Source organism: Protopterus annectens, chromosome 1.part1 (assembly GCF_019279795.1).
Source record: "Protopterus annectens isolate FY-2018-M chromosome 1.part1, PAN1.0, whole genome shotgun sequence".
NCBI classification, from domain to species: Eukaryota; Metazoa; Chordata; order Ceratodontiformes; family Protopteridae; genus Protopterus; species Protopterus annectens.
Window position 1 is genome coordinate 49791050 of NC_056726.1, and position 20514 is coordinate 49811563.

Sequence of the window (20514 nt, forward strand, 5' to 3'; positions counted from 1 at the left end):
AATCCATCATGGGTGAGCCAGCATAAACAGATCACTTCCACCATTCTCTGCCCAGATCTTGCAACATCCAGACCACTACTTGAACTTAAGTCACGTTGGTCAAAGAAGGAGATTTATCCCTGTACATCACAGAGGCAGTTGCACATATATTATGATTTTAATTTACTGCTAACAATGAATGAATGGAGATATTTGTAGCTAGGAACACCTATAATACCAGTTTAGTATTTAAAAAAAAATTGCCTGATTAGAATATGTCATTTGTCTCGAGTAACGGTTAAGGAACTGAGCAGAAATAACTACAGTCTCAACCTAGCAGCTAAGTGGAATGAAATGACTGCTGGGTATGAAGACATGCTGTTTTCACTTGCTTAAATATAACACTTTCAGCAGGTAGGTCATGCTGAAGAAATAGCAGTGAGTTTTATCTTCTTAAACTGTGGTCTAATGTTCTGCATATAATGAGTTGCTCCCAAGTTTAGATTGATTTAGAAGTACTGGAATCTAGGCTATAATGCAGTTATATTAATAGTTCAATGTAAATGCTAAAAATATTTGCATAATACATCTCAAACCACAGCTCAAGCAGCTCATGCCATATTAATATTTCTGCAAAGATAGAAGTTACACGGACGATGTTAAGTTCAGAGGTCTGTTAAATGGCTAAAATGTTTAAGTTCATGTTCCTCAGAATTCCAGTAATAGCTGAAGAGAGGATAACTATATTACTAAGAAGCAATATGCAACATGATATATGTAAATTTACTATAAAGAATCTAAAGTGCCTAGATGAATGTGCATGCATTTTAGCATCCTCTTTATTAAAATGTGCATAGTGTACCTCTTTTTACCATTTAAGTGAATTCATAATCATGTACCCAAACATAAAGTTAAGCAATTTTTACTGAGTGATATTTTTTGAAGTCTATTGAGCGTTTTTTTTTTTAATATGTTAAAGAGCTGAATTATATCATGGTAAGGGCAATGAGATCATACATAAGTATGTAACCACATGACAGAAAGAGCACCTAAATGTCCAAAATGACCACTGTACTATTAACCCTATAAAGCAAATTGTAGGACTGCGTTTTCATTATTATATTATTTGCTATTAGTCCTATGCATCCATTCCATACGTTTAATGCTGTGCTCCTCCGATAGACTTGTATGTGGAAATTCTAAGACCTAAAAGACTATATTGTTCACCAGAAATGCCGGATTTGTTATTGTGAAAGATTTATAACACTATAGGAGCTTGTGTCATGTGCATGATTAGTCTCTTTACCCGGAACCTACAGAGTCCCTGGATAAGTGCTGGCTACCTCACAACCTTGAAATTATTAATGCAAGTAATCAGAGAAAGAATGAATGAAAATATATTTAGGAGATTGGCATGAAGCAGCGTAATATAAATCTTTTAAATAACATATTTTACAACTTACCGAAATGTTAATTTCTGTTCTGAGTATAACAGCTAGAAAAAGATCTGAAGAATAGTCATGAGCCAGAGTACAGCTTTTATATATATTTACATACTGCAGCATGTCTTAATGTTTAAGTAACATCATAAAGGGACTGAGATGTTATAATAAAAGATACAGTCAATTCAGGATTTTATAGAAATCAAAATGTTGAGTTCCAGAAAGGAAAAACCATTCAAGACAAATTAGTGTCTAGTCATTTTAAGGGTAACAGAACTGGTTATAGTACTATACAAGGAGCTGATATGTGTCAACAATGCAGCAGGATATGTTCGTATATTACCATGCCATTAAATTCGCCTACTGATGTTTCACCAGTAATCAGTGATCGATTTATGCATCGAACTTCATTTTCTAGGAAAAAATGAAATCTCGTGCATCTGTCAAGTCATATTTTCAATCTTTTATTTTCTTAACACATTTGCAACTCCTGCTTCTAGTTGAAAAGGCATCCACAGATCAGTCACCCGGTGCTGCAACAACAGGGTCCAGTTACTGTCCAAGAATGTCCACTCACTATGCCACATTGCATGTACAACATTTTCCTCTAGTCAAAACAATACATTTCCCTCAACTGACCACTGACTATCCTCAGTCCTAGTACATTTACTCAAAGTCTGAAACAAGGAATGACCACCTATAACTGTACCAATGGCATCACTAGTGGTGTAAAGGGAAAAAGCCCCAACTATGGCCCAGGCAAACCCAAATCTCATTAGCAGCTCAGATATTTGATGGCAAGAGAGGCAGAATGGGCATGCCTATCCTAGGTGGACAGGGGCATTAAAAGTACCTCTCTGAGCTCTGTCAGAAGCCTGAACTTAGAATAGTGTGATGGGCTGGTGGTAGGGAGGACAAACGATGCGACCACCCTATAGGATCTAAGAAGGGGACACATGCTCAGAGCCACTCCCCACTGCCCAACAAGTCAAAGATGGAGATATTATCCACACACTATGATGAGGGAACATAGGGATATATAAAATCCCTGCAGGATTGTAGTATGATGGCGTTTTACTCATTCTTCATCCCACTGTCTGTGCTCTAGTGCTGCATGTACTTTAAAGACTCCACACATGGGAGATTGAGGGACATCATATGTGGCACCCCATTCCAGAATAGATTACACTGGAGAATTGCCAGGGTACAGTGAGCAAAGAGTATGAATAATAAAAGTCGGTCACTGAGGTAGCCTAAAGTCAGTGACAGCAGGCAAAAAAAAAACAATATATATATATATATATATATATATATATATATATATATATATATATATATACTTGTATCAGCTAGATGACTGGTTTCAGGAATCAGGAGCTCTGGAACTTGACATGTAACTAACATCCAGATCAGCAGAGAAAGGTTTCCAGAAGTAACAATCAGTAATAGGTACTCTGCTCAATGCAGGTGTACTGGAGCTGTCACTGAAAATAAAATCATTACATATAATAACATGTTACTAACATACCTGTAGCTGACCACACTAGTATACAAAGGTGGTGCTAATGTCTAGGGACTCTTCCTTTATGTATTTCCTCCTCCTTGAAAACATTGCAAGCATTTACACATGACCCATCTGGGTGACAGGCTTCACTGCCAAACATCCCAAGTGTACATGTTGTTTGTGACTTGTCTGGCGGTCGCTGTTTAACTATACTTAATGTTTTTGTAGTGTGCAGAGCACTGTGATTATGCTCCAATGTCATGAAAAAAGACAAACTAGTTAAGCACTTTAGTAATGCAAGATTCAGTGTTAGCAATTGTTAAGCACCCCCTAAGCACTCTTAAGATCAAGTCTCAAACTACTCACTAAGAAATGATGGTGTCGGTCACCAAACTGCAGCAGCAGAACTATAAAAAAATCAGCTTTGTTTCTGCTTACTGTGCCTACAATCTCTCCCTGATTTTGTAACAATGTATTGTCCTGTTGCTGTACATTTGACAGTACATGCTAGTTACTTTACTGGATTTGAAAGCCAGCAAAACACTTTGAACTTTTTCCTTTGTTACCTTTTTATTGCAGCTAGTAGTATATGGAATGAATAAAGAGACATGCACTAGAAAGAATTATGATTGGGTCTTTGATCATAACCTAGTATCATGTTCATAGGTTCATAGGTTCATAGGTTCATACTAGGCTATCTGCCCTAGGGCACTTATAAGCCTAGCCAGAGTGTGTTTGGCTTTCGCCACCCATTTTAAATTAATTTTGCTATGCCCTTTTTCGAGGTTAGTATACTGTGCCTCTGTCTAACAGTGACACAGAAGTGATACCCGGGATAAACCTACGATCTCCCATCCACTCATCAAGATTCCTCTTGAAGAGAGTCAATGAGAGACTCTGCCTAACCTGGACTGGGATTTTATTCCAGAGTGAAGGGAGCCTCTGGGTTATGAATCTGTCCCTCCAGCATGTCCTATTTATTTCAGTGCTGAGGTTCAAGTCTCTCGAGCGCGTAGCTCGATGGAATTTGGATTTTCTGAGGTGCAGCATGTCCATTAATTCCAGGTTGGACATGGCTTTATACATCAGGCACAGATCGCCTCTGAGCAGGCGGTATGCCACTGAGTAGAGCTGGAGTTTCTTTAACTGGGCAGCATATGGCATCTGTTTGAGCCCTATGATCCTCTTGGTGAGGTACTTTTGGGGTCTTTCCAGTTGCTGCAAGTGTCTGGTAAGGTACATCCCAAAAGGGGCATTGTACTCAATTATGGGCCTGATGAGGGATGAGTAAAGAGGCACAATGACCTCCCCTGATCCAGATGTGAATCCCTTCATGATTAGGTGGGCTATATAAAATGTTTTTCTAACCACTTTGGCCACGTGGTTGTCAAATGAGAGATCGCTATCAACTTGGGTCCCCAGGTCCCTAATTACTTCTTCTGTACTTAATGGATTACCACCTATGTGGTAATTTGTGGGCACTTTGTTTTTGCCAAAGGGGATGACTATACACTTTTTGGCGTTTAGCTTGAGGCCATGGCTCTGGCACCAGTTGTCTGTTTCTATGAGGCCTTTTTAGAGGATGCTTGTGTCAGCTGGAGAGTCGATTATGGTGCCCAGTTTGCAGTCATCTGTGAACTTAGTCAGCCGCAGTCCTTCCGTGTTGGCCTGTACCTCCGAGAAATATATACCGAACAAGAGAGGTCTCAGGACTGAGCCTTGGGGGACGCCACGTCTGACATGGCTCCAGCAATTCTAACCATGTGGGTTCTGTCCTTGAGCCAGTTTGCAACCCATCTAGTGACATAGGGGTTTATATTTAAGCTGGTGAGCTTATCTATAATGCCCGAGTGGGGTATTGTATCGAAGGCTTTTGCGAGGTCCAGGTAGGCTGTGTGGACCACCTTCCCCTCGTCAATGGCCTTGGTGACTGTTTCAAAGAAATCAACCAGGTTTAAGAGGCAGGATCTGCCCTTAACAAAGCCGAACTGGGTAGGATCCAGTGTCTGTAGGTCCCCAATATCTTTATTTATGAGGTCCATGATGATCCTTTCCATAGCTTTGCAGACCAAGCGAGTCAGGCTTATGGGGCGATAGTTTCCAGGATCTGTTGAGGCACCACCTTTGTGGAGAGGGACCACTGTTGCTGTATGCCACTCTTTGGGTACATATCCTGTAGTAAGGCTGAAATTGAACAGTAGTTTTATGTTTGGGTTTAGCTCTTCTTGGAGTTCTTGTAGGACACAGCCCGGGACACCATCTGGTCCCATTGATGCTGTGTTTTTTGCTTTGGAGAGGGCAGCTCTTACCTGAGCATCTGAGATGTCAGGGGGGCAGCACTCTGCTGGGATAAATATTTGCCCTTTTGGTGGGGAGGAGGGGGAGAAGTTTGTGCTGAATCTGTCAGCTAGGATGTTGGCAATGTCTGTGGGTTTGGTGTATTTTTTGTCATTTTGGACTAATTCTGAACATGCACTTAACATGGATGCCAAGATTCACCACTTGAGCTTCACTCATGATAACACTACTTGCATCAGCTGAATTATATATTCTCAGCTGTTGCTCCTAGGTACCTGGCTTTATTTCCTTGGGTTTCAATTACAGGTTGCTCATGCCACTGCCTACTGTCAACAGCCCCACCACTTTTACTTAACATTTTTTTAAATGTAATTATTTTTTAAAAATTAAAAAAAAATATATATGAGATTCTCAGAATTCTGAGTGCTAGAAACTTTTAAAAAGTTCCTGGGATGTTTTCAGGCATAGTCCTCGCTTTTGAATAAGACATGTGCACCTTAGATGCCACTTCTTTCTGTGCAGTTTTAACTTTGTGAGTATGCTGAATGCTTAGGCTGACAGGGGCAGTGGCTTGTCAGGTAACTCGTTTGTATGCATGATATATGAAGGAAATCAAAGAGTTCACATTGATGCTTGCAGTCAAAGGGAGTCGTGGAGCATTTATTCATTCATTTATATAATTAGTTAGTTAATTTTTAGGAAGAGCTTTCATGAGGTGGTTTTCCTAGAATTTATTTTAATAAATAATATAATTCGAATTCAGGCCTGTTGTGTGTCTGTTGCATTCACGTGGCAGTGTAACAGTTAACGCTGGCTGACTGCGGCAGAACTGCACTGGTATGTATTGTACTATATTTTTATTTCCTTTATGTTTGCAGAAGACAGGTATATCTTTTTATCTCGAGGCTTATGCAATCTCTCGTTTCATTGTCTCTCTGATGGTAATCCAGGAGACTCAGAAACTTTTCAGATAAACCACAGTTGTGCCAGTACTTAAAAATAGCTATTTCAAAAAGATTTTTGTTAGCCAGTCTCTGATTTAATTTAGTGGTATTTTCTTTATTTCCAGTTCATGAATTGTTTGCTCAATTGGTTTCTTGCCAATTTTTGTTTTAAAACATAATACTGATGCAATGGGAGGGTAGGAGGGTGTAGTTATTGAGTTCTTGTGTGCATGTTTGTTTTCAGGGTTGCAATGTTACTCTGTGCGTATCTGACACTAGTAATTTGAAATACATTATTTTGATTAGTTTTTATTTACTTACTATTTAATATATAAATATTTTTTTTCATTAATTCATTTTGAGATGTCTGAAGTGTGCAGGACAATTATGTGGCTGTAACTGGTGAGCATAGCACATTCAAGGAGGTTGCAGTGGTTTGTACTTTATGTGTCTGGCAGTGATGATGCAAATGCGTTATTGTGGTCATTAATTATTTATTAATTCATTTGATATTCCGAAACTTGAAATGTATAGAGTCAATAAAGTAGCAGAAATTAGAGGGAGCATCTGTGTTTGCATGTGTATATATCTGTGCAAGGTAGATGGGTTGCAGTGTGTTGCATTGTATACATCTGACAGCAATGATTTGAAATTCATTACTGAGGCCATTATTTTTTCATGTATGTATTAATTCATTTGTTTGATCACAGTCAAACATCTGAGGTGAACTGCGTCAGTAAAACAGTAAAACAGCTGTAACTGGTGAACACAAGAGTGTGTGGGTTGCGGAGTTGCAGTATAATACAGAACTTAAAACCAAGCCTCAGGTCTATAAACATCAAGGTGCCTGCAAAACATCCCAAGTAACATCCAAATCAAAGGGTAAAAAGATCACACTTGTAAACCATTCAGTAACAACTGCAAGAGAGGTCCAAATGGATTGTATGTGTAAACCTTTTCCCATGGTATGGTTATCTGTTCTCTTTGACCTTCTCTGCAACCTCTGTGCAAATGGAGCCAGGAGTGGCCTTAGGTCAACTGGTGCCCTAGGCAAAAGTGCTCCACGGTGCCCCCTACCACACCACCTGGTGCCCCCATCCTGGTCTACCTACATTAAATAAATACTGGAAAAGTGCCCCTGCTAGAGCAGCGCCCTAGGCAGCTGCCAAGTTGGCCTATGCCTAAGGCCGCCTATGAATGGAGCTACTTTGGCTTCTGCATTAATGTCCTCAGTCCTGTATCTGTCTCACAGTGTGCATCCAACCACCCATCTCAGACACTTCTTTTCCATCATCTCTAGTTTCACCAACTGCTCTGCCTTTGCTGCCCAGGTTTCTGTACCATACAGTAGTACTGTTCTCACTATTGTTTTGTACATCTTACTTTTCAGCCTCTTTGGCATGCTCCTGTCACACATCACCTCTCACACTCAGTGCCAGTTGACTGCAGCCCTTTTGAATATAGTTTTGACCTCATTTAGGCTTCCCATCTCTGCAACCACCCCTCCCACATTCTTAAGCACTGTTAACCTGTTTCACTATTTTCTCCTGCTCTCTCTCTCTCTCTCTCTGTTTACCTTCTTCGGATTCCCCCATTTGCTGTCTACCACGACAATGGACTAGTCTATATGTATTTTCATCCTGCATGCTTTCAATTTTGTATTACAGTGACAGTAGTATGACATTTCTGTTCTGTCCACAGTTGTGAATGTCCCCTTTATTATTCTACTCATTGGCACAATATGCTTATTCTCCAGTCATTTGGGATACCCCTTTCTGTTCCTACTGCTATGATTACCTCTGGATTATTTTCAGGTGACATTTTCCCCCAATTCACCCAACATATTGATCATATCTGCTGTGACTTTATCTGAGCTGGCTGCATTTTCTGACATTATTTTTCTTAGTGCTGTTCTTACTTCTTCAATGGTGGGCTTTTCTTCCTGCTGTGCCTGGGTAGTACATCTTCTGTGTTTTTTTTTTTTTTGTTTTTGTTTTCATTCAGAAGCTGCTGAATGCACTCCTTTGTTTTCCCTTGATGAACTGTGGATTGTCAAGCAAGATGCTTCTGACATGCTTTATGAAGGGTATCTGGTAATTATCTTCTTTATCTTCGTGTCTTTGCCCTACAAACTGATAGAGTTTCTTTGTGTGATATGCTGAGTCATTTTCCAGAAGCTGGTAGAGTGTCCCTGATGCTTTGATATTTTTTTCACAACTGCTGTCTTAGCCTCTTTGTAAGCCAACCAGTATTCCTTCCTAGTCTGATCCATCTTTTCTATTTCTCTCCTTTTCCTGCATTCTTTCTTTGTTTTGATGACTTGCTGGACTTCTGCATTCCTCCACCAGCTTTCCTTATACACTTTATTTCCATACCTGGTGCAGCCACATGTCTGTTCTGTAGTCTTCACACTTGCTGTTTTGAGATGCGTCCTTCTTCTTCTTCTTCCACTGCATCTATTTTCTATTGCCCAAATGTGCTAGTACCCTGAATATTTCCTTGAACCATTTTGCTTTCACTACAGTCTACTTCTAGGTCTTCATCATAGTATCTGGTGACCTTAGAGCCTTCTCTGGACAGTGATTGCAACTGATTTAGGCCACAAGTGTTTTATGCTGTGGGCTGACTGTTTCACTGGGGATGACTTTGCAGTGTTTTAATATTCCCCACTGCCCTTTCTTTACTAGAAGGAATTCTGAGTTGCATGCTGGCCGCTCTTGTATGCATGTGATCTTGTGAATTTCTTTTTTGCTGTACCATGTGTTGGCTATCAACAAGCCATTTGTCAGACAGAAGGCTAGAATGGCCTCTCCTTGTTTATTCTTGTTGTCCCATGCATGTGGACCAACACAGTCCTCCCAATCTGTTCTGTCAGTCCCAGTATAAACATTCAGGTGCCCTATTATCAACAACAACTCATGTTATCCTGCCTTATCTAGAAGGTTCTGCATCTTTTTGATAAATGCACTCTTCCTTGCTATCACAGTCCTTCTGTGGGGCATAGGCTGAGATTATAAATACTCCCTTACCTTTACTTGGAGTCTGATTGTCATGAGGTTATCACAAATATTTGTCTTCAGGAAAGTCTCCCTCTCACCACAACTTTTATGCCACTTCTAGTCTTTCCTTCCCCTAAGTAGTAAATCTGGATCCAAAACCAATTGGTTTTACTGCACTGCCCTTCCATCTTGTCCGCTGGGTATAAAGGATATCTAGCCTCCTCTTTACCATCACTTCCAAGCTGCATCCTGTCAGTTAACCTGTACTAAGTGTAGTAATCCTTAGTTTATGTTTGTAAGTACTAAGTGTAGTAATCCTTAGTTTATGTTTGTAAGTACTAAGTGTAGTAATCCTTAGTTTATGTTTGTACTAAGTGTAGTAATCCTTAGTTTATGTTTGTAAGTACTAAGTGTAGTAATCCTTAGTTTATGTTTGTAAGTACTAAGTGTAATAATCCTTAGTTTATGTTTGTAAGTACTAAGTGTAGTAATCCTTAGTTTATGTTTGTAAGTACTAAGTGTAATAATCCTTAGTTTATGTTTGTAAGTACTAAGTGTAGTAATCCTTAGTTTATGTTTGTAAGTACTAAGTGTAATAATCCTTAGTTTATGTTTCTAAGTACTAAGTGTAGTAATCCTTAGTTTATGTTTGTACTAAGTGTAGTAATCCTTAGTTTATGTTTGTAAGTACTAAGTGTAGTAATCCGTAGTTTATGTTTGTAATTACTAAATGTAGTAATCCTTAGTTTATGTTTGTAAGTACTAAGTGTAGTAATCCTTAGTTTATGTTTGTAAGTACTAAGTGCAGTAATCCTTAGTTTATGTTTGTAAGGGTGATTGATTTTACATCTCAGATTTTGCTCAACAGGACTGCCCCAGGTAACCCAAGCTGGACAAATGGACAATGGTCAGCCAGTAGCCTATTGATCTAGGGCTGCTGGGCTGTATGCCAGGCACATAAACTAGTCAACAGGGGCACACAGACTCATCCTACCAATAACATTGGTCTCTGGCATATGTTGGAGTAGGCTGAATCCTCAATCCACTTGCAATCAGCAAATACCCATGCCTAATTTTGGCAACATTAATCAACATGACCAGATCACTGTAAGACTATTTTTACACCATGTGGTGGGTAACCCTGACTCAGGGCACAATCCATGATCTCTGTTCTTCTACCTACAAGATACTGCTCACAACAGGTAAAGCTTGAAGTGGTTGTTCTAGACAGTTCTTCCCCTGATAGCTACCACCTACAATATGTGCTGATGCTTGTGACTATTACATTTTTGAGGATGAGTCCATCACGTTTTTAGGAAGTATTCCACAGAGAGAACATGAAGACTTAACACATGCATTCAGCAGAGGTCAGGATCAAACCTTTTACCTCATACTCAGGAAGCAAAGAACCTAATCATTATGCCAACTGTGTTCAGAACAATCTGAAAAAAATAATTGTTTATTGATAGCATGTAATATTTACAATGTTTCCCTTTCAGTTTTCTGATATAATTATGGAGTAATATTTTATTGTTACTTTCAGCATTGTGTTTATGGTTAGATTTAAAAGATTTTGTAAGAAAGGTTAGTAATTTGTATAGTTTATTTAATCTGGACTTGTATCTTTATGGCTATAATACTTTTGAAAGCTAAATAGTATCTATTTTTATCTGTTGTATATCCTACTACTGTTATGATTTCACCAAATGTATTTTTCTTACCTGTTTGTGGTCATGATTGCATAAATTAATACCATTATAAAACTCATAGTATCCTGATGAGATTTATTGATCATTGACAGTCCCTGTTAGCAGTTTCTGAACTCTAGGAAGGATTTATTTGATGTTTCTGTTTAGTTCATTATTACGGTAGTACGATCTGTGTTAGCTGCAGAGAATACAACTTTTCTTGGGTATGAGAAACATCCTAGGTTTGTTGATGATCTACATTATTGCCATGACTAAATGAAATTCATACTATTTGTTTCAAACTGTTCTGATTAAAATATATAATATGCAGCAATTTTATTTGGCATTAAATAGTTTAGCAGTCAGTGTTTTGGTAGTTAGAATTCATCATAATTTTTGCATGTTCATTGATTTTGTATATTCAGATTTACTAAGGACAGTTTCCAGCATAAATACATTTTATTATGCATGTGTTGGACAAGTGCCGAGGTATAGCCAGAGATTCTGAAGTTTTCATTGCTCTAAGGATGTTGATCTAGCATGAAACAACTGATTAACCCAGTTTATGGACACTGTTTATTGAACTCAAAGTCTACTGTAATATAAGGTGCCAAATATAAATTTGGTTTTGATAGGATTTTAGTAAAGCATAATTCATAAAAGCAGAAATCAACATCAAAGGCCTCAAAGACTAAACATTGTTAAATTCTTAGTCTATATTACATGAGATTATACATGTCCAGTTCCATTAGCTTTCCTTTCTAAGAGAAAGTGTATATCTTTTGATCAATTTGAAGAATCATTTGTTGATGACTGCAATTATTAACAGATGCTCCCTCTCATAGGAAGCACAAACAGTGGTTCCAAATGTAAATATGATCCTTTCAAATACATTACAAATGTATAGCACATATTTTCTTCTTTTTTTCTTTTATTTTAGATCTTTCATAATGTTGAAGCTTTGGTCTATTATTTTTGCCAGCATTGGCCACTTGTAACATTGGAATTAGTGGAAGTTGGGAGTAATGATCTCTGTGGAAAGGGACTGGCTTATGCAGGCTAATGGCCTTCCGATAATAGGAGACTTTAATATGGAAGAATGAGGGGTGAATGACAGCCATAGGCAGCATCAAAAAGAGTGTAAAAGCTTCTTTACCTCACTTTTAGCTAAAGTGGACATTAGGAGTTGAACAGTCTGAGTTATGCTGGTCTAATATGAGGTGCTAGTAATCAGGCAGTGGAAGGCTGGAACTCCAGGAGAAATCAAACCATTTAAAAAGTATCTTTTTTCGTTATTAGGTTTGCTGCCTAGGATATACTGCTCTTGTATTCAAACTGTTTTGGACCCTTTAGTGGCTTCTCTAATAGCTCTCAAGAAAAAAATATAAAATAGCCTATGTACAATGACTGTTTTTCTTTTTTTTAATCTAGCATTTTTAACTGCCTTGACCATAATCCCTACAGTCCCAAAATATACTTGTTTTCCCACCTTTCTAAGCTAGTATAGTCCAGTTTTTAGGTTAGTGCTGAATCCATGGCTGTGTTACAAGTTTCTGTGTTTGCCCATACCTTACTTGGATAGAAGGAAGTTTCTCTGTTCACTGTGAGAGAGGGAGCTTTGAGCAGCCTATCTGTCCCTGGAGGAGTGGTTTCAGCCCAGAAATTAGTAGTTTATTAGCCATTTTGGGTTACTTTCTATCTCTTTACTTTCCCTGCTATAAAACCCGCATTTGCAAGGTTTTTGTACTTTATACGGCCCAGAAAGCTCCTGCCTGGGGTCCTGCAGAGTTCTACAGCAGCAGAGAGACAAAAGAGAGACTTTGGAGTGATTAAGTATCATTGTTCTGCATTTTCTTGCTACCTTTAGCTAAATCCGCCTAAAACGCCGATTTCCAAGAGTTTCTGTGATTTAAAAAGCTTGTTTCAGCTACATAATGTACTTATTTTATGGGCTGCACTTTAACAAAGTCATTTTTGTGTTTAAATTACCTGTTTAACTGTTGTAAGCTACACCCTCAAGCGAGATAGCAATTTCTGTGCATTTAAAGTGTTTTTTTATTATATCTGCTTTATTTTCTGAAAAAAAAAACAAAAAAAAAATACTTGTTTTCCCGCCTTTTTAAGCAAGTATAGTCCAGTTTTCAGGTCAGTGCTAAATTCAGGGCTGTGTTACAAGTTTCTGTGTTTGCCCATACCTTACTTGGATAGAAGGAAGTTTCTCTGATCACTGAGAGAGAGGGAGATTTGAGCAGTCTATCTGTCCCTGGAGGAGTGGTTTCAGCCTAGAAATTAGTAGTTTATTGGCCATTTTGAGCTAATTTTTATCTCTTTCATTTCCCTGCTCTAAAACCCACATTTGCAAGGTTTTTGTGCTTGTATACAGCTCAAAAAGCTCCTGTCTGGTACCCAGGAGAGTTCTGCAGCATCAGAGAGACAAAAGAGAGACTTTGGAGTGATTAAGTATCATTGTTCTGCATTTTCTTGCTGCCTTTAGCTAATTCCGCCTAAAACACCAATTTTCTAGATTTTCTGTGATTTAAAAAGCTTGTTTCAGCTACATATTGTACTTATTTTACTGCCTGCACTTTAACAAAGTTGTTTTTGTGTTTAAATTATGTTTTTAACTGTTGTAGGCTACACATTCAAGTGTGCTAACCATTTCTGTGCATTTAAAGGGTTTTTTGATTGTATCTGCTTTATTTTCCGAAAAAAAAAAAAAAAACAAAACAAAACAAAAATACTTGTTTTCCTACCTTTCTATGCAAGTATAGTCCAGGTTTCAGGTTAGTGCTAAATTCAGGGCTGTGTTACAAGTTTCTGTGTTTGCCCATACCTTACTTGGATAGAAGGAAGTTTCTCTGATCACTGAAAGAGAGCGAGATTTGAGCAGCCTATCTGTCCCTGGAGGAGTGGTTTCAGCCCAGAAATTAGGAGTTTATTGGCCATTTTGGGCTAATTTCTATCTCTTTCCTTTCCCTGCTATAAAACCTGCATTTGCATGGTTTTTGTGCTTGTATACAGCTCAGCAGGCTCCTGCCTGGTGTCCTGCAGAGTTCTATAGCAGCAGAGAGACAAAAGAGGGACTTTGAAGTGATTAAGTATCATTTTTCTGCATTTTCTTGCTGACTTTAGCTAATTCTGCCTAAAACACCAATTTTCTAGATTTTCTGTGATTTAAAAAGCTTGTTTCAGCTACATATTGTACTTATTTTACTACCTGCACTTTAACAAAGTTGTTTTTGTGTTTAAATTATGTTTTTAACAGTTGTAGGCTACACATTCAAGTGTGATAGCCATTTCTGTGCATTTAAAGTGTTTTTTTTATTATATTTGCTTTATTTTCTGAAAAAAAAAAACAAAAAAAAAATACTTGTTTTCCCGCCTTTTTAAGCAAGTATAGTCCAGTTTTCAGGTCAGTGCTAAATTCAGGGCTGTGTTACAAGTTTCTGTGTTTGCCCATACCTTACTTGGATAGAAGGAAGTTTCTCTGATCACTGAGAGAGAGGGAGATTTGAGCAGTCTATCTGTCCCTGGAGGAGTGGTTTCAGCCTAGAAATTAGTAGTTTATTGGCCATTTTGAGCTAATTTTTATCTCTTTCATTTCCCTGCTCTAAAACCCACATTTGCAAGGTTTTTGTGCTTGTATACAGCTCAAAAAGCTCCTGTCTGGTACCCAGGAGAGTTCTGCAGCATCAGAGAGACAAAAGAGAGACTTTGGAGTGATTAAGTATCATTGTTCTGCATTTTCTTGCTGACTTTAGCTAATTCTGCCTAAAACACCAATTTTCTAGATTTTCTGTGATTTAAAAAGCTTGTTTCAGCTACATATTGTACTTATTTTACTACCTGCACTTTAACAAAGTTGTTTTTGTGTTTAAATTATGTTTTTAACAGTTGTAGGCTACACATTCAAGTGTGATAGCCATTTCTGTGCATTTAAAGTGTTTTTTGATTGTATCTGCTTTATTTTCTCAAAAACAAAACAAAAAAAATTTGTTTTCTGGCCTTTCTAAGCTAGTATAGTCCATTTTTTTCAGGTTAGTGCTCAATTCAGGGCTGTGTTACAAGTTTCTGTGTTTGCCCATACCTTACTTAGATAGAAGGAAGTTTCTCTGTTCACTGTGAGAGAGGGAACTTTGAGCAGCCTATCCGTCCCTGGAGGAGTGATTTCAGCCCCGAAATTAGGGGTTTATTGGCCAATTGGGCTAATTTCTCTGTTTCATTTCCCTGCTATAAAACCCACTTTTGCAAGGTTTTTGTGCTTGTATACAGCTCAGCAAGCTCCTGCCTGGTGCCCTGCAGAGTTCTACAGCAGCAGAGAGACAAAAGAGAGACTTTGAAGTGATTAAGTATCATGTTTCTGCATTTTCTTGCTGACTTTAGCTAATTCCACCTAAAATGCTGATTTTCTAGATTTTCTGTGATTTAAAAAACTTGTTTCAGATAGATATTGTACTTATTTTACTGCCTGCACTTTAATAAAGTTGTTTTTGTGATTAAATTACATGTTTAACTGTTGTAGGCTACACACTCATGTGATAGCCATTTCTGTGCATTAAAAGTGTTTTTTGATTGTATTCTGAAAAAGCAAAAAAAAAAAAAAAAATACTTGTTTTTCCACCTTTCTATGCTAGTATAGTCCAGTTTTCAGGTTAGTGCTGAATTCAGGGCTGTGTTACAAGTTCTGTGTTGCCCATACCTTACTTGGATAGAAGGAAGTTTCTCTGTTCACTGTGAGAGAGGGAGCTTTGAGCAGCCTATTTGTACCTGGAGGAGTGGTTTCAGCCCAGAAATTGGTAGTTTATTGGCCATTTTGGGCTAATTTCCCTGCTATAAAACCCACATTTGCAATTTTTTTGTGCTTATATACAGCTCAGCAAGCTCCTGCCTGGTGCCCTGCAGAGTTCTACAGCAGCAGAGAGACAAAAGAGGGACTTTTAAATTATGTTTTTATCTGTTGTAGACTACACATTCAAGCGTGATTGCTATTTCTGTGCATTTAAAGTGTTTTTTGATTGTATCTGCTTTATTTTCTGAAAAAAAAAATACTTATTTTCCCGCCTTTCTAAGCTAGTATAATCCAGTTTTCAGGTTAGTGCTGAATTCAGTGCTTTGTTACAAGTTTCTGTGTTTGCTCATACCTTACTGGATAGAAGGAAGTTTCTCCCTTCATTGTGAGAGAGGGTGCTTTGAGGAGCCTATCTGTCCCTGGAGGAGTGGTTTCAGCCCAGAAATTAGTAGTTTATTGGCTATTTTGGGCTAATTTCTCTATCTTTCATTTCCCTGCTGTAAAACCTGCATTTGCAAGGTTTTTGTGCTTGTATACAGCTCAGCAAGCTCCTGCCTGGGGCCTTGCAGAGTTCTATAGCAGCAGAGAGACAAAAGAGAGAATTTGGAGTGATTAAGTATCATTTATCTGCATTTTCTTGCTGACTTTAGCTAATTCTGACTAAAATGCCAATTTTCTATAGGTTCTGTTATTTAAAAAGCTTGTTTCAGCTACATATTGTACTTATTTTACTGCCTGCACTTTAACAAAGTCATTTTGTGATTAAATTACCTGTTTAACTGTTGTAGGCTGCACACTCAAGTATGATAGCCATTTATGTGCATTTAAAGTGTTTTTTTTATTGTATCTGCTTTATTTTCTGAAAAAAGCAAATACACAAAAAATACTTGTTTTCCCGCCTTTCTAAGCTAGTATAGTCCAGTTTTCAGGTTAGTGCTGAATTCAGGGCTGTGTTACAAGTTTCTGTGTTTGCCCATACCTTACTTGAATAGAAGGAAGTTGCTCTCTTCAATGTGAGAGAGGGTGCTTTGAGCAGCTTATCTGTCCCTGGAGGAGTGGTTTCAGCCCAGAAATTAGTAGTTTATTGGCCATTTTGGGATAATTTCTCTATCTTTGATTTCCATGCTATAAAACCCGTGTTTGCAAGGTTTTTGTGCTTGTATGCAGCTCAGCAAGCTCCTGCCTGGTGCCCTGCAGAGTTCTACAGCAGCAGAGAGACAAAGGAGAGACTTTGGAGTGATTAAGTATCATTTTTCTGCATTTTCTTGCTGCCTTTAGCTAATTCCGCCTGAAACTCCAATTTTCTAGATTTTCTGTGATTTAAAAATCGTGTTTCAGCTACATATTGCACATAATTTACAGCCTGCACTTTAAAAAAGTCATTTTTGTGTTTAAATTACTTGTTTAACTGTTGTAGGCTACACACTCAAGTGTGATAGCCATTTCTGTGCATTTAAAGTGTTTTTTTTATTGTATCTGCTTTATTTTCTGAAAAAAACAAAAACACTCCTCAGTATGGTGGAAAATGATACATGTGCAGTAACAGAAACCTGATTTAAGGTTCCAAAGAGCACCCCAGCACTACCAGGCTACAACTCATACCATACATTTCAGCCAGAAAACTCAGACCAGAATACAAATAGCAGGGGGGTATCCATATTCATCAACGATACCCACAACTCCAGGTTAGTGCCACAGCACGATGCTTCAAAGATCATCCACGTGCAACTAACAATGGGCAAAACTGCTATTCAAATTATAGCTTGCTACAGATCACCCATCATGTTCCAGTACCCCCACTCCGGATTCCTGGAAACACTGGGAAATATAAAGGTCCTACCAAACACCCTGATATTGGCTGATTTCACTTACTCAAACATTAACTGGGAGAACTACTCAAGTACAAACTCCCTTGCCCAACATTTCCTAGAATTTATAAATTCAAATGCCCTGGATCAACTGGTCAACACCTCCACCAGAGGTGACAACATATTGGACCTCGTCTTCACCAACATGGGTGACTGGTGTTCCACACCGGTGGTCAACCCCTCGCTGGTTAGATCTGACTATAAACTAATCACTCTGGGTATCCACATTCCGCCACCACCCCCTGTCAAAGAAACCACCGTGAAAAACTTTTCACAGAGGTGAGAAATTTTAAAGACCCCATGCTAAAGGATAATGCTGTCCAAGCTGCAAAATCCTTTACTAATGCACTCTATGGGCACCTACAAGAATGCATGGATCGTGCTATCCCAAACAAAACCAAGGCTCACTCCTCCAAGAAAAGGAAACCAGTCTGGTGGACCCCTGCCATAAACAACCTATACAATAGAAGGAGGAAACTAGTATAGAAAAGAGTAAAATCCCAAGAAGGGATGACATCCCTGATCAATATCAACAAGAAACTACAATCCCTCATAAAATCATCCAAGGCTAACTTCGAAAGAAAAATTGCCATGGACTCCAAAGATAGCCACAAGGCATTCTTTAGCTATGTCAAGAATCTAAGTGGCAATTCTCAGATCTGCTCGGAGTTAGTGCAGAATGGCACAAAATACACAGAACCAAATGATATAGCCAACATCCTGGCAGAAAGGTTCAGTGAAAACTTCACCCCCCTCTCACCATCAAGAGGGCCCATAACTATAGCAGAAGAATGTAGTGCCCATGAAATCACAGACACTCAGGTTAAAACAGCCTTCTCCAAAGCCAAAAACACAGCATCAATGGGACTGGATGGTGTCTCAGGCTGTCTCCTACACGAGCTCAAAGATGAACTAACCCCTCACCTAAACACACTGTTTAAACTCAGCCTCTCCACAGGCTATGTGCCCACAGAGTGGCGCACAGCAACGGTTATTCCACTCCACAAAGGTGGAGCCACAATGGACCCTGGGAATTATCGCCCTATAATCTGACTAGCTTGGTCTGCAAAGCTATGGAGTGCATCATCATGGATCTCATTAAAAGAGACATTGGGAACTTCCAATCACTGGACCCTACCCAGTTCAGCTTTGTTAAGGGCAGATCATGCCTCCTAAACCTGGTGGACTTCTTTGAGACAGTTACGAAGGCTATAGACAAGGGAAAGATCATCCACACAGCCTACCTAGACCTCACAAAGGCCTTCGACACCCTTCCCCACTCAGGTATTATAGACAAGCTCACCAGCCTGAACATAAAGCCCTACATCACGAGATGGGTTACCAACTGGCTCATGGACAGAACCCACATGGTAAGAGTTGCAAGAGCTAGGTCTGACTCTAAACCGGTTACAAGTGACATTCACCAGGGCTCAGTCCTAGGACCCCTCACAAAGGCCTTCGACACCATTCCCCACTCAGGTATTATAGACAAGCTCACCAGCCTGAACATAAAGCCGTACATCACGAGATGGGTTACCAACTGGCTCATGGACAGAACCCACATGGTAAGAGTTGCAAGAGCTATGTCTGACTCTAAACCGGTTACAAGTGACATTCACCAGGGCTCAGTCCTAGGACCCCTCCTGTTCGGCGTATACTTCTCAGAGGTACAGGCAAGCACAGAAGGACTATAGCTGACCAAGTTCGCAGACGACTGCAAACTAGGGGCTATACTTGACTCTCCAGCTGACACAGACCATCCTCCAAAAGGGTCTCACTGAGACAGATACCTGGTGTCAAAACCATGGCCTCAAGCTAAATGCCAAAAAGTGCATATTCATCCCCTTTGGAAAAAACAAAGTATCCACAAACTACTACATAGGTGGTAGCCCCCTAAATATGGAAGACGTAATAAGGGATCTGGGGACCCAAGTAGATAGTAACCTCTCCTTTGATAATCACATTGCCAAAGTGGTTAGAAAATCCTTCTATGTGGCCCACCTAATCACAAAAAGCTTTGTATCCAGATCGAAAGAGGTCATTGGGCCCCTCTACACATCACTCATCAGACCCATCATAAAGTACAATGCCCCTTTTGGGATGTACCTTACAAGACACTTGCAACAACTGGAAAGACCACAGAAGTACCTCACCAAGAGCATCACTGGCCTCAAGCAGATGCCCTATGCAGCTCGACTGAAGAAACTCCTGCTGTACTTGCTTGCATACCCCTACTCAGAGGTGATCTCTCCCTGACATACAAGGCCATGTCCAATCCAGAATTGATGGACATGCTCCACTTAAAAAAAAAACATATCCTCTCGGGCCACACACTCCAGGGATCTAAGCCTCACCACAACAATAAATAGGACATGCTGGAGGGATAGATTCCTGTCCCAGAGATGTACCATGCTCTGGAACAAGATTCCAATGTACATTAAGCAGAGCTCCTCGCTAACCCTCTTCAAGATAAACCTTGACGAGTGGATGGGAAACAGAAAATTTACCCCAGGGATCACTTCAATGGCTCTGCTGGACAGAGCAACAGGGAACTAATCTAAGGGGATGGCGAAAGTCAACACATTCTGGCTAGGCTTATGAATGCCTTCGGGCAGATAGCCTAGTACCTACCTATGAACCTATGAACCTATAGGTATGGAAGTCCTCCAGTTCCTTGAAACTTTGCCTCACCAATTCTCATACATATGAACAAGAATCAAATATCTTCAGGAGGCCAACAGAAATAATTAGCTGTCTTTGACTGAATAGTGAAATAAATAGGTCAGTTAAGGCCACATGTCATGTCGTGTCATTTACAGCTTATATATACATTTTAGACAGTTAAATAGCTGTTTAACTGATTCTCCCAGCCTTCCCATCTCTATGCCTGCTGAGTCTAGCAAACATTTTTTTTTAAATAGAGACAATCAATATCTGGAAATGAGGGGGGTTTCTGCAAGGAAATGCTGTGTAGGAGAAATAAACCAATGAAAGAAGCAGAAA